At 46.0% G+C, this 12,871-nt stretch overlaps 1 long non-coding RNA gene across 1 annotated transcript; it reads left to right on the top strand.

Moving 5' to 3' along the window:
• Nucleotides 124-12,397, top strand: LOC110387521. The gene is made up of 9 exons (XR_002432549.1): nt 124-721; nt 1,111-1,202; nt 2,360-2,428; nt 3,071-3,150; nt 4,746-4,933; nt 5,294-5,380; nt 6,614-6,778; nt 7,333-8,137; nt 8,436-12,397. It is a non-coding gene; the product is annotated as an uncharacterized LOC110387521 (long non-coding RNA).

A 12,871-nucleotide genomic window follows, 5' to 3' on the forward strand; every position in this document is an offset into this window, starting at 1 on the left:
GAGAGCGGCGCCCCCGCCGCCACGGGCGCCCAGGGCTGAGGCAGCGCCCCCTGGCGGCAGGAGGAGCGAGAGCGGGCGGGCGGGGGGCGCGAGCTGGAGGCGGGCTGAGGGGGCGGCCGGAGCTCTGTGGGGAGGGGTCGGGACTATTTGAGGCAGTCGGGAGGAGCGACTGCGGCTTCAGGGGGCGGTTTGGGGCTTCGTGAGGAGGGTTTGGGGCTCCAAGGGGAGCGAGAGAGGTGGTGTCGGGGCTCTGTGAGGAGGGTTTGGGATGCCATGAGGGCGGTTTTGGAGCTCTAGGGGAAGTTTGAGGTGTCTGATGGGGCTCAGCCCTGCGAGGAGACCTGAGGTGTGGGATGAGACGGGCCCAGGGCTGGAGACTGGGAGGAGGTGGAGGACGAAGAGAAGGCTGATAGGCAGTGGGAGTTGGGTGCTGGGTGATGGGGCTTGGTGGTAGCAGAATTGGATGAGGAACAGCATCAGGAAGGCAGCTTGGGCTGGATGAGGCCACGCTGGGACTGGGATAGGGGCAGGAGCACAGGGAGATGTGGCACAGAGGTAGGGATGAGGGGTGTCAGCCCCATGAGGTTCATGTCCCAGCAAGGATCAGCCCCGCTGCCCTCCCGTCCTCAGAGAGCACGGCAGCAGTGCCTGGGACCCTCAGCACCTCCATTCCTTCAGTTGCCTTGTGCCTGAGGATCTATTTCTGCCATGGGAGTATGAGGTTCCATCCCTTTCCGTATACTAGAGTGGCGAGAAAGTGGGGCCTGTTACAAACTCCAAAGTTTCGTATATGAGAAGGCAAATACAGAAAAACCCAAATTTCTCAAGTAAAAAAATCTTCTGAGCTGGGGATTTACTTCTTAGCACTCTAAAGTGACAGTCCAGGTCCCCCCACAACGTGCGATTGCCTTAAAATTGTGAAGCTTTTAAATGAAGAAAAGAATTAGTTCATATTACAGTACACTGGACTGTGTTGTGCAGAAATAACATGGAAAGTCTCTGAATATCCCGTAATTTGGTGTAGTAAAGAGATAACATTCCTTCCACTGTGTTACCTTTGGGGTTCTAACTCATGGGATTGGGTATAGTGCAATCTTCCCTCTTCTCCAGTTTGCTCCACCAGGTCAAGGGTGGCAGTTCTTGGAGCAAATACGACCACTTGTTATGATGGAGCACCTGGAGGACCGTGTGCCTGTGAGCTGGTTGGTATTTCGGCATTGCCAAACACAGCAGTTCTATTTGCAGGACCTTTCTGTGATCCCTGTGCCCTCTTATGGAAACACAGGCATGAGGCATAGCTGCTAAAGTGCTGTCTGTGGTTATGCAGTCACTGCAGCATGCCATAAATCGAGCAGCTGATGACAGAGACAATCTGAACCCTCGGTATTGTTGCATTTGTGGCTTCCGTGTCTCAGCAGATGTTGCTCTGCTGCTTGCAGCCCGTGAGAGGGCAGCAGAAGGCCGCGGGTTGTTGGCTGGAGCTTTTACATTAAGTTGGCCATCCTTAGAAACATAGAATCATTAAGTCCGATGCGAGAAGCACGGGGCAGAAGAGCTAGTCCTCTGAAACTCTTTGTGAAGCAATGTGTGAATGTTCACTTAAGGCTTGTCCTGGAGCATCCCCATGCCAGAATAATGTGTGAAACCAACCAGGAGTGGAAAGAAAAGTTAACCATGCTGTTTCTAACTGCAGATGAGCATTGACTCTTACTACATTTTTGCAGGACACTGGGAAAACCCTTTATCTTCGTAGTAGGTGGGGTCTGTATTTATGTCATTGTTCTGCAGTATGGCCACTACTGAGTAGTCCAGAATATTACCTTGTCAGAAATTATGAGTGTGCAAGGGTTGTGAGATTAAAAACATGTTTGCAGCTTAGTGTGTTTTCTGATTTTTGACCCCCTTGGGCATCCTGAGGTCACGTTTCACTCTTTCCTACAATGTTGCAAAGTATGGCCTAAAATCGAGACAGCTAGAAAGACCCACCGCTGTTAAATCATTGGATAAGTTGTCAAGCAGCACTTTTTGTGCCTGGATGTCACTGGCAACCTCATCTCTTACATACTCATCCTCTTTGGAGTCCCTGCTGAGACTGTCTTTCAGGGTTGTTGTTTTTTCCAGCATGGCATTTCATGCACTGGATAGCACTGAGCTCTGTTTCACGGAGCCCGAGAAGCTGTTGCTCATTCTGTTCCTCACTTACAGCGACTCAAAGTGAATAGTTTGTTCTTGATGAACATCTCACTTGATGAAGTGAGTCCAGTATCTTTAATAACTCCTTTCCATTTTTCCTTCCAGCTGAGTAATACAGAACTTGCTTTTTTTTTTTTTTTTTTAATTTTCCTGGGATAATCCATAGAGATGGATATTGAGCAATAAAAATGCAAAAGGAAGCCAGGATCATGTGATTGTGTTGGACTAGGAGAAGGTAAGAATGTTCTATATCTGAAGTGACTGTTTATGCACCTAACCTCGTGACAGAGCAAAAACACTGTAAGGAGAAAATAGAGAATATAACTTGAAAAACAATTTATTCCCCCTTAAAAATTTGTGAATTGGCAAAGAGGCAGCAGCTTATAACAGAAAGACATGGGCATTTGTCTGTCCTGTGTGTGGATATCAGTAGCTGAAACATCTGTGAATCTTGTCACCTCTGCGGGGACACAAGTGATCTCTTGCTCTGAGAACTTGATCCTGAAAATTGCTGAGTAAATCCAGACTGATATTCACTGTAATCCACCGGAGGTGTGACCCCAGAAAGCCTGGGCAGTGTTGGCATTCTGCTTCTTTGCTGGGCACTCTAGGAGTTCAGCTTGTTGAAGGGCCCAATCCCATCAGTTTCAGAGCTCTTTCACCTCTCAGGAGCTTTGGCTGGAGTTAAGGTCCCGCCAGTACCTCTACCGAGTGGTCTCAGCTTTTAAAATTAATGGGTTTGAGCCTGAGAATCTGTCCTGAGAGATTTTAATTTGGATCTGCTACTTTTAGCTTGAGTTTGAAGCTGACTCAAATAGTTTTTCTGCCTTTGGTGCTGCAAGTTACTGTGTTAGAGCCTCCCCTATTGGTCTTGCAGGCACCAAGTCCATCCTCACCACCAGGCAACTGCAGCCAATGGACTGAGATCACGGATGAATTTGGCCAGGGATAGTTAAGGTAATGAAGACAATTTTAAAAAATGAAGATACATAAAGCAAAAGCTTGGGCTTGGAATGGCTTCTAAGATTCTGAAAGTAATGTAAGTAATTCAGGAGAATTCAGATACAGTGAAATTTGTTTTCCATTATTGCACAAGATAGCATGTCTTAAATTTTGATCAAGTGTGATTTTTATATGCAATAAGTATAACACAGCTTAAAGTGATAAACAGATCTGGGATATGTTTGGTCAATAAATTATTTACAAATTATCATAGACTTGTCATTTATTTATTGATGAAAATTGATGATCCCATCTTGATCTCCCAGCAAGTAAAAATAATACAAAATAAAATAAAAAGGTGGTTGAACTAATGCCTCGGGTTAATTTCTGGAGCAGTTACAAATCGTCCCCTCGCCTGAGTGCTGCTGGAGAACCAACAAGGGGCTGCTCAGGGAACCATCAGTTGTCCTCTCCTTTCCCCAGGAGCTTGTGCAGTCAAATTGGTACTTACTGCTGGTGCACTCCTTCCAACAGGTCTAGAAAAGGTTTACAGTGTAGCACTGGAATCAGCTATGCAGAAAAATAATAGAGCAGAATAAACAAAACCATGAGCATGTCTGTGAATGAAAGCGTCACGGTTACAATTACAAATAGGGAATCTTGAGGGAATTTTTTAAGGGTCTAAATCTTGCGCTTCAAAAACAAACCAGTGCTACTGGGTGAGGAAGGGGAGGCAGATCAGATATTTCATTCCTCTTGCTGGATGGGATACCTGTGTTTTTGCATACTGCAGGGAGCACGACATTTGCAAGGCTTATCTGAAACTATGTAGGTGTAGTAAATGCTATAAATGCCTGGAATTCCCTGGATTTGATGGAGCAATATCCATTTTGAGGGAGAGGGAGGAATGTTCTGCTCCAAAGAAGCCAGCTGAAGTGATCGTTTCAGTGAGCAGAGAGCTTGTAGCCACTTAGTCTTGGTTGCCAATGGTACAGTTTACCTGGAGCTTCTCTGTTAGGGGTGACTCAGTGCTGAAAGCTTCAGGGAAATCAGCAAAGCTCTAAGCTTGCTTCTCTGATTGCAAAAAAACATGGATCAGGGAATTAGGTTGGGATTCCTGAAGAGTTTTCTCCTACACGTAAAGATAATGAAATCTTGCTACCAGAACTCTCTGTTGTGGATTAGTGAGCTTTATAGTTTCCTTATTTTTGTTGGTAAGGTTTTCAGCACATCCTGGTACTGGGACAGAAATGAATGAGGAGACTGCTCTGAGCTTGCTCTTGTTTTAGTGGATACTGACAAACAGATGAAGGTGGAGGTCCTCTATATTTCCACAAAAAGCTGGGTAGGTGAGGGCTGTTATAGGCTTGAGTTTTGCAGTGAGCATTCAAGTCTTTCATTTTATTTTTTTGCTATTTTAGATTTCCACCCAGGCTGTTTATCCTGTTTTAGTGTTCTTGAGATAGCTCAAAATCCTCTGAAGTGTTTTCCAGGTATTTGGCTTTGATGGAAGAGAGCTAATGCTCGTATCAAAAACATCTAAAGAAAAATGATTGATTTCCTTCTTTTTTTTTTTCTTTTTTTTTTTTTTTGTATTTAATATGGTAAAGAGGCTGATGTTCCCTGTTTGCCAGATGCAGCGTGGTGGCACGACTTTGATCTCATCACTTGCCTTTGAACAATTTGCAAGCCCTGAAGCTCTTTGCTTTCCTTGAATGCTATTGCTTTTGGAGGCTCTGCCTGCTAGCTCAGCACCGGGCTCTAGGCCTAAGGAAACATGACCTAAAGTCTCATAAAGGTATGTAGATTTCAAGTCCTTCATAAAGAACTACAAATCTTGGTCGGTTATCTCCAGTGCTTTGCATATCACAGATGTTATTAAAGATGCTTTGAGAAGTCTGACCAGGAGGTACACATGTGATTTATCAACATTGGTTCCACAAGGGAAGTGGAGATGAAAGGGAGATGGATTCAGCCATTTTAACCACTCCATTGCTCTCCTGTTTTCTTTCTTTCTTGGGCAAGGTGGGAAGAGTCTGGAGGGTTTGATTCTTAGGAAGCATCCTTTCTCCACAATGTTAATTATTCATTTGTGCCAAATAGGGAATGACAAACAGAGTTTAAGGATCTAATTAACATCTGCTTTTCCTTTCAATAGATCGGTCTCCACACCCTTAAACTCCGTGATAAAACTGTTTCTAGTCATCTGAGGATCTTCCAGCCTCCACAGAATCGGAATTTCCAGGTTTGTATAACAAACAAAAAAGCAAAGCTAGCAATAATACCCTGCTGTTTTTCAAAAGAGACAAGTGGAATTCTTTGGTACGTGCGTCTGCTTTTCTGCCACAATCCCAGCACTGATTACTGGGCATGCTTGGAGAAGTCACTCTTAATGTTAAAACTACTTCACCAATTCTTCACAGCTCTGGAGAAGCTTCATAAAGCTTCTTCCCAAAAAGGTAATGATGTACCTCTGGTGGGCACAGCCTAAAAAATATGTTTTATTCCAATTTGGCTGATTCCCGTATTGTAGTAGGTAACATAAGGTGCCATTCCAACAGTATGACTGTATCAAAATGAGGCACTATTATCTTTGCCCATGTAGACTGGCATAATGAACCTAGTGCTGAAAAGTCATAGGTTCTGGTTATTGCTTTGGGTATAAACCAAGGAATGTTACCATTTTTCTTAAAGCATTGCTTCTCAGAAATAAGGACTCCAGGACTGGAGTCAAAGTTCTTAACTGTGGAAAGCATTCTGAGGCTTGCTAAAGGTGCCGTGTTTAATCATAGAAACAACAAAATGAAAAATACTTAAGAGTATTTATAGTAAGAAGAATGATTTATAGGGTAACGATGGCTGTAGTGCTTCTAGCTTAGGAACTCTATATGGAACAGAGTAATTAAATGTTTGGCCTTTAAAAAGAGGGAAAAAAAAAAGAAGCCCACAACAACAACAACAAAAAAACAGATGAATAATGGAAAACAAATCCCCTCTCTGGTGAAAAGCCAAACCTGTGTTTTGAAAATCAAATGTTTTTTTGGGTTAAGCAGTGAAAAAAATGGACTTGATCTTTGCAACAGCTTGGATTTATTATTGGAACCAGTTGGCTGTGCCATAGAAGAGAGGAATTTTCTGGTAATTAGAGCAAGAAGCCGGGAGTCAGGAGCAGTAGGGTCTGTTTCTGGCTTAAGCACCAGCACGCTATGTAGCCTTGGGAAACATGCTGCCTCATTTGTACCTTGGCTTTCCCATCTATAAAACGGGGCTAAAGACATTATTCAACCTCCCAAATTGTGTGCACTAATTAAAGACCATTTATGCAGCTCCTTGCGGTCTTTACCGCTGCAGAACGGATTCGCACAAGCCTGCGCTTCAAATGCTTTTGAAAAATCCTGCCCTAAACATTTACAAACCTGATTGCCCAGATTCCTAAATCCACGTGTGGGCCTCTAATTGAACACGGTATGATTTCCAGAAGTTTGCTGATGAGACAGAACATGATGGGAACCTGTTCTCCCTGCACATAACTACGAAAACAGCGCGATCACGGAACGTCCCCCACCAGGCTCCTGCCACCCAGCTTGGCCTCTTCTGCAGCCCCCGGCCCCCAGCAGCAGCGTGTGATCCTGCAGCCTTCAGGGTTGGTGCCCCATTGCAGCACTCTTGGGGGCTACCGGGAAGAGGAAGGTGGGGAGCAATCAGTGGGGCTGCTGTGTGCCACGGGGGGTCTCTGGGCAGTGCCAAACGCTCCCTGCCCAGCTGGAGGCAGTTTCTGTAGGGAAGCAGCAATCGGGATGATTTCAAGCTGGAGCTCCCAGCAGCATCCCCCCCAGGCCCCGTATCTGATTTGGCACGGCTCTCCCAGCGCTTCGGTTTCTAAACTGCCATCTGTCAGCATCAGGAGCCTTCGCTTTGGACGCTGCCGTGCTCAGTGAGCAGAAGGAACGCTGCTGCCTTGGCCACTGTCCCTCCCCAGGGCAGAGGAAATGTGCACTGACAAGGCAGGAAATATCTCGGCAACCACAAGGACCTGGAGCTTGCCTCCCAGCTTCCTGTGGGCCTTACCCCAGTGTCAGGCTGGATGTTTCCAGATTATTAATAGCAGTAGTTACATTAACAGGCTTGTGTTTTTCTTCTTCTGTCAATGAAATTATTTCTTCATGCAAGACTTTCACGTTGTTTTTATTCAAATAGGTCAGGAAGGACCCAAGAATTGCAGCTCAGCAATCTGTCCAAGCTACCGAGCAGCCAAGTGGGGATTTTGCTTCGTGGAAGGCTCTTGGTCCACGCAGACAGGCTCTGAAGTTCCTGAGCAAAACAAATAGCTCCAAAATAGAGCAGGTTTAGCATGGCGAAGGATTTTGTTCTTCAAGTATTTCCTTGCAGCAGCCATGCACTTCTAGAGCGCAGCCATTTTCCCCTTGCTAATGGCTCAACATGAGTCTTGGCTGCAGCACTGAGCAAGACACATGAGTGTGGTTGGGTATTTGCAACCAAGGAGTCAGTTTGTGTCTTCAGTGCTTGGTCACTGGCAGAAAGTTCTGGTGTTTGTTGGGCATAAGAGCTCTGCCATGGTCAACAGGCTCTCAGGCTGACTCTAAGTTTGTAGCAAAGAAGTTTGTTTGGGGACTGCACAGGGCTCGGTTCTCTGCATTCCAGAAGGAAGGTGAATTTTTAAGTAAAGTAAGTCTTGCATGTTCAAAAATGAATGCATTCAGTTTTGTTCTTTAGAGCGCGTGCTTGTAATGTGACAGTGTATGCTACGTGCTTCCTGCAAGCTAATGGTTCCCGCTTCTCGTGCTTTCCTTTCTTGGTACAGATCTGTAGCTGGCATATAGGAAAGCTGTCCTGCCCTGTTTGGAGGAAAGGTGAATCTTGCCTAGTGAAGGAAAGGAAGGAGCATTTGGAAACGCACACTCAACTGGATAGCACACAGATGACAACAGCCTGCCCGCAATGCCTGTGCTGATCCTCACAAGCAGTAAAGCAGGGTGCTGAGGTGACTTGGTGCTGGGGCTGGTTCTCTCCTGAGCAGACTTTTTTCACACAAAGAAGTGCAGAGATGAGCAAGAGTTCAACTTTGTTTATTCCAGATTTATTTTAGAGTGTAATATGTATTGTAAACCACTTTCTTCATTGAAAAGTATGTCCATGAAGCCCGTTCTGATTTATTTTCTCTGTTGTTCAGATTTAGCCCAAAGTGGTATGAGTTCCTAGTATTCCCCAAATGTTAGTGCTTCTAAAAATAAGCCCAGGATGTAATTTCACTTACTGTATGCTTTGTGTTTGTCACGCAGAACCACAGCCACAGCAGAACTCCAGCTCCAAACGGCCACCCTGAATCAGGGCTGGCATTGCTTCCAGCACGGACAGAGAAAGAGCCATTAACCCTGAGCAGCGCATGCAGATCTGGGGCTGCTCTCAGCCTGGGCCCACTGATTCCCTTTGGTAGGTGCTGGGACAGTGGTGAGTTGGGCAAACACAGCACAGGGCAGAAGAGCCGAGCACAGTTCAGAGTGTTACAGGAGGCAGGGGCTAAAGCAGCATTGATTGCTCTATGGTAGAATGAATACATTATGCAAAGCCTGACTCTGTAAAAACCCGGGAAGCAGTACTGTCTGGGTCTATGTGAAATAACCATATCGTTCCTATTACACCTGAGCACCACGCAGCAGCCTGGGCAGTGATAACATTTTCTGACCACTGTCTGAAATTATGTTTTATGGGTCAGGAGCATCCCAGCAACACAGCAAAACCTTTTGCATGAGAGAAAAGAGAGAATGCAGCTGAGAATCGGTGTCTGTGGAAATTTGCTATGGATGGGCATCTACAAGGATGGATGCATCTTGGGCAGACGCCGTTGTAAAAAGACAAAGATCCACATATGGGCCCCAGAAATGCTACAAAATGGTCCCAGAGCTTTCTCAAAGCAGATTTTCCAATTCTGCTTGATTTTTTTTAATTTCTTTCTGAGACTTTTCCAGCATCTCTCATAGAGGCTTATAATCTATCTCCTTGATCATTCTCACGCCTTCTGGTCTCCAACTCACTGCTGCTCATATCGCTCCGAATGGAGAAGTAGCACACTGTTCCCATCTGATCCTACACCTGCTAATCTCGACAAGCTAAAAAGCCACATATGTGGTAAACACATTAAGAAGCACCAAAAGGAGAGTGTGTGGGGCTAAGGTGAAGAGACAGGACTGCGTGTGATTGGAAATCAAGCTAAGAATATGCACTGGGAGTCACGCCATTACAATGACGGTACCGGTTTCACCATGGCATAGCTCATTCTGAGGTCTGATTTGTATCAGCACACGTAGAAGGATATTTGGAGTGTGCCTGCTCAAAGTGGAAGTGATTTAGAGTGATTCTTCACAAGACAGTCATTTACTATTAAAAAAAAGTCATTGATTACAAGATCAGCATTCGCCAGGTCACTAGCTGCTAGTAAAAATCAGGGATTTGGGGCAAATCTTATCTTCCCAGCTGCTTACTGTGAAGCCCTGAGAATAGTTATTTATCTCTCATTGGTAAAAGGGGGGATACCTGCTGCTTTGGGGCAGTGCATGGAGTTCTTGGACGTGGCCGTCTTGTGCTTCTGGGAGCTCCCAGCAGCTCCCTGTGCTTGGGTAGTGCCAGCCATGGAAATGCATCACCTGGAGATGCGGCGTTGGTGCAGTGGGAACCGGGCACCGTGAACACAGAAGGTCAAATAGATGCTGATCTTTGGCAGGGAATGAAAATGCGTGCTCTCAGGCACTGGGAAAGCTTCATAAGGAACCCCGTGATGCTGTAAAGCTTGCTGAAGAATCTCCAAATGGATGCTTACCAGTGTATTTGAAATGAGTTCTGCTTTGGGCTGTAAGGCTTTAAATACCTGCATCCTGAAGAAGATGAGGGGACGTACAAGAAAGTGACTGATCCCAAAGCAAACCCTTTCCTTCTCTGACGTGCCACGTAAGTTTCTGTTGATCAGACTTGACTGATGTCAGTAGAGTGAATGGGCTCCTGCAGTTCCTTTGAAATCCTCACCTGTACCTTTCTGGGAACTTTATTTGTGGAAAAGTGCACTGGCAAGCTGTCCTTTCTAGTTATCCCCTGCCACAAACTTTCTTCTCATAAAAGAGGAACGGGAACGGATTCTCAGCTGCTCTGGTCATGTCACACAGCAGATCTATCAACTCAAGGAAGCTGATCTTTATTTAGATTAAAACCAATGTTGGTTTACAAAATCTAGAGTAGAATTTTCTGCTGGATTCCCTGCTGCACTGGTTACCCCAGTGTGACTCGTTAGAAACTTCTGTGCTGGGGCACTCGGGAGCAGAGAGATCGCTCCATTACAAACCATGGTTTGAAATATCTTGGCTCTTGCTGCTGAGGAACGTTATAAATACTGTTCCCAGGACAAACATTCTCCATATCTGAGAGCTAATGAGCCAAACAGCTGCTCTGAGGCTATCCACCTCTGACACCAGTAAACACTAAGCCATGTGAAAAAGATTTTAACGTGCCCAGACACTCCAATATAGAAGTTGTATGTGTGTCTGAAACACAGTGTTCTCACCCCTTCCATTTTGCACCTTCAAAAGAAAAAGCCCTTTAGGGTCTTGGACACCTGTAACTGTCAGAACAAAACCCGCACAGCCCATCATCCCTTTCACACTGGTGCAAATGCAGCTGCTGTCAACAAAGTGCAATGTGTTTAAGGAAAGGAAGAGAGCATGAAGTGTCACAAGCATCTATCTTAGGAAAGCATGTGCTTTTTTAAGGGTCCATCTGCAACGTGATGGAGTATTCATTGATATCCTCTGGCTCTCTGAGCAGCTTCAAGTCAAAAACACCAGTAAATCCAGTATAACTGTCTGAATAAACTGGGCTTAGGACTGCTTTGCACAACCAGGGCAGAGAAAGGTGTCCAGGCTCGTGCTGGTGCATCTGAGCTAAGGAGTTTGTAACGAGGACCTGGGAACTGTTTGAAGAATCAAATAACATTGCCTGCAGATTTATGGCAGCGCAACACAAATGTCCCAGATTCACTTCAGAAGTGACACTGACGAGAGATGGTGCCGTATGACAAACCGAAGTTGGTCTGAAAAAGGATGCCCGTCATTTTATGGTGGATCTTGCCGTCGCAAGGAGCTGGGTGAGTGTGCAAGTTGGAACGTCTGAGTTGGAATCTGCTTACAGCTACCCTTTGGGAGGCTCACGAGCCTTTCTCCCATGACTTTTTTCCATCCAGTGCTGTCAGCCCCCAAATTCTAACCAGTGGTACATTGAAACTGAGCCAAATGCAATCACAACTCGTTGTTCATGATCAGGTCTAAGAAGAGAACAAGCTTTGCTGTCCGGTAGACCTCACAACCACCCCTGATTCATGGAAATGGGCAGGATGCATTCTCCTTCTGGGCTTTCCTGGCTCTTGCCCTTTAAATTCAATGGAATTACTCTCGATTTACACCCGCGTGAGTGGAGCAGAATCACTCCCTTTTCTCCAGCAAAACAAACATTTGTTACTTAGAAAGAAAAACAGTGGAATCTTAAAATGCGATCCAAAGCTGAGCGGAAATTCTCAGTAACACAAGAATTTGGGTTTCTCCAGTTTGTAAACACGGGAGGAGGGAGCACATTGATGAGTGCTGCAGGGACTGGGGGGGGACTGGGGTGGCTGTAACTGGGGTCGTTCTGCCATGGGCACAGCATCCAGGGCAGATGAGGGGGTCCTGGAGGAGTGGTAATGGGAGAGGGCTGAGCTCTGGGAATGCAGGCTGTGGTTTATCCGCTGGCTAAGCCCTCGGTCAGGCCAAAATCTTGATGCCAGCAACCCCAGCTCCTGGAAGAAACTGAGATCCAGAGCTGGACTGAAGGAAGTGAGGGGTCTACAGATGCAGACAAACACTTAGAGTCAATTCTGAAAGCACCCTAGTGCTCTGAGTGCCCAAAGCCTGAGGGACTCCACTGGTGCAGACTGGTGCAGACCTCCCAAGGCTTCCCTCTGCTCAGCCTTTGCTGGCTCTCTTCAGATCTCAGCTTCCCACAGCTCTCATAAATAAACTCCATGCTCACCAATACCGGATAGTTTTGATTGCTTCCCCTCCATAAATATACCAGCATTATTTTCAATGCCAATTTAGCTTAAGCTGAGCTGCAGAGCTCCCTGAAGCTGTCAGTCGTGTATGGAGAACCCAGAGCAGCTTCCCTCCACCTAGGGTGAAGAAATGCACACACACATTCACTCTCACACTACTTGCTTAGCACAGCCCATTAAACTCAACGTGAACCCCAGACCCAGCAGTAACCCATGATATTTATGGAGTGAAAAACTTCCTGTAAAGGATGTGGAAGAATAATGTGGCTGCTGTAGAGCCCCTGCCCTCCCTCGCACTCACTTACATCTCACACATGTGATCTTAGAACTGTTTCACTTTGCTGGGACTGGAAGAGCGGGGTCATATCCTGGCTGCTCTTCCTCTATCTATAGGAAAGGACAGGAGGAATGCTGTTGCCTTCCTTCTCGAGTTCTGTGGTTGTCCCATGCCTTGTATATCCTTCTCTAAGAAAAGGGCAAGCATATGGTACCAAGGAAGGATCGTTACTACCATATACCTGGTCCCCACTGGCATCTGAAGAGGGAATCTGACAGAGGAGAAACATGGGGATGGATGATTGCTGTCTGTAGCTCTGCTGATGCTCTCTGAAACCCAGAGGTTCCTGTTGAGCTCTTACCTGGGGC

This window comes from Numida meleagris, chromosome 22, assembly GCF_002078875.1.
Source record: "Numida meleagris isolate 19003 breed g44 Domestic line chromosome 22, NumMel1.0, whole genome shotgun sequence".
NCBI classification, from domain to species: Eukaryota; Metazoa; Chordata; class Aves; order Galliformes; family Numididae; genus Numida; species Numida meleagris.